The sequence below is a fragment of the Phodopus roborovskii genome, unplaced genomic scaffold, assembly GCF_943737965.1.
Source record: "Phodopus roborovskii unplaced genomic scaffold, PHOROB, whole genome shotgun sequence".
NCBI lineage: Eukaryota > Metazoa > Chordata > Mammalia > Rodentia > Cricetidae > Phodopus > Phodopus roborovskii.
In genome coordinates this window covers 13,484-15,666 of record NW_026125113.1, presented here as the reverse complement: position 1 = coordinate 15,666, position 2,183 = coordinate 13,484, and the positions used below count along the sequence as shown (strand labels likewise).

The 2,183-nt window shown below is 38.6% G+C and overlaps 1 pseudogene; it reads right to left on the bottom strand.

The window, feature by feature from the left end:
* Positions 1-645: 645 nt before the first annotated feature.
* Positions 646-1,220, bottom strand: LOC127226012 (interferon alpha-12-like; annotated as a pseudogene).
* Between the last annotated feature and the right edge of the window lie 963 nt (positions 1,221-2,183).

The window sequence follows — 2,183 nt, the reverse complement described above, 5'->3', positions numbered from 1 at the left end:
CATGGAAGGGTGCCGCTTGCTGGTGTGCTCCTTATGGATTGCTTAGTTTGCTTTCTTTAAGTTGCTCAGGGATAGCAACTCCCATGATGGGCCAGGAGCTCCCACTCAAGTATTAATTAACAAAATGCACTATGGGATTTATTGAAGATGAATCACATGGACACATTTCTTTATGATACTCACTCCATTCAAGTGAGTTTAGCTCGTATCTGGAGGACATAAAACTAACCAGCATAAAATGTGTCCTATAAGTGTGTTGAATTTCTAACCTGTAATATGTCATTTTTAATGAAATTTGTACTATTGAAGATATATAAACAATGGACGGATACAAAATTGATATAATATTTTGTGACACAGAAAAATAATTTTATAATATATAGACAACAGGTTTATTATATTAAAGAAAATATAAAATTTCACATGGCATTATAACAAATTTTATAGTTAAATAAATATATATATAAATAAAACTAACTTGATGAATCTAGAAGATGATGTCTATATAACATACACAATACTGCTCATAACTGATGAAATATTTGATTTATGTCAAAATCAGGGAGATCACTGAGAGAGCAGGAATCTGGGCAGTGAGATGCAGTGTCCTAGTCCAGAAGAGTCCTCTCCACTTTAGCTCAGGACTTACTCCTTCTCCTCACTAAATCTTGCCAGCAAGGTGTCTGAGGAAGTCAGGGGCTCTCCAGACTTCTGCTCTGACCACCTCCCAGGCACAGGGGCTGTGGTTCTTCTCTCTCAGGTAGACAGTGATCCTGTGGGAAGTATTTCCTCACAGCCACCAGGGAATCGTCCTGGCTCAGGGGAGGTTCCTGCTCCCCCACCTGCTGCATCAGACAGGCTTGCAGATCATTGAGCTGCTGGTGGAGGCCAGTGCAGAAGGTGTCTAGGAGGGCTGTCTCCCAAGCAGTAGATGAGTCCTTTGAGCTGAAGAGGACGAGGACTTGCTGGGTCAGTTCCTGCAGGACAGGAATGGCTTGAGCCTTCTGGATGTGCTGGGCATCCACTTTCTCCAGAGGAAACGCAAAGTCCTTTCTGTCCTTCAGGCAGGAGAGAGGGGAGAGTCTCCTCATTTGTGCCAGGAGTGTGAAGGCTCCATTGTTCCTGAGGTTATGAGTCTCAGTCAGGTTACATCCTAGAGAGCGAGTTGACCAGTAGTTCATCACCACCAGGGCCATCAGGAAAGCACAGGGTCTAGCCATTGTGGATGCTGCAAAGGATGCTTGTCCTATGGGCTCTTGGTCCTGAACGTTCCTCTCTAGAGTCTCTGAAGACAATGCTGTGTGCATGTGTCTTAAAAAAGAAACCACCAGTTTCCATTTTCTATTTTTCCTCCCATTATTTTCCCATGTTCTTTTCACTTTCTTTTAGTCATCTATGTTAATGTCTGTCCTTTTTTTCAGCCATTTTTGTTTCCATTATTTCTCTAATTTTATTGCACCCCTCAGAAAAGCTTCATCAGATTTTATTTTAGTGATACATTGTCATTGATTTTTATAGCACAGATATACCTTACATGTGTGAAATTACTCACATGTAAAGAATGAAAACTTTCATCTAATATTTGTACTGAAACGTTATTGAATTTAATGGTACAATGGAATTTTTTTGGGTTGTATTTATTTCTTTATATAATTATTAAAATTGTAATATAAATCTTGTTGCAAATTATTTTTAAGAGTACACTAATGATATTTGATACAATGGTAAAAGTCAGGATCTTATATATGTTCACTTTGTTTATATCCATGGGAGGGTTGTCCTTTGGTGAATAGAAAGGGAGGAGGAGTGAATTTAGGGGTGGGCTCAAAGGAAGTTGCTGGGAAAAACTTGATAAGAGAATATTGATGAGATCCTGTAATCTGGATGTAAATAATTTTAAAATTTTACTTAGTTTATTCTAGTTGTCTTAAGTTGGATTAATATTAGATTATATGAAGGACTAAGTTTGTAGTGTATATTAAATATTTATTTATTGATTTTCTAAATGTCATTATGGCACAATCGGTAAAGAGCTTCCTGATGAAAGTTGACAAATTGATGTTGATCCCCTGAACCCCTAGAGTGTGTGGAAAACTGATTCCTCTGAGGCATCCTCTCATATCACATGCTTGCTGTTAAAAGAACTTGGTGGCCAACTCACACAAACACAGTACATGCTCTCT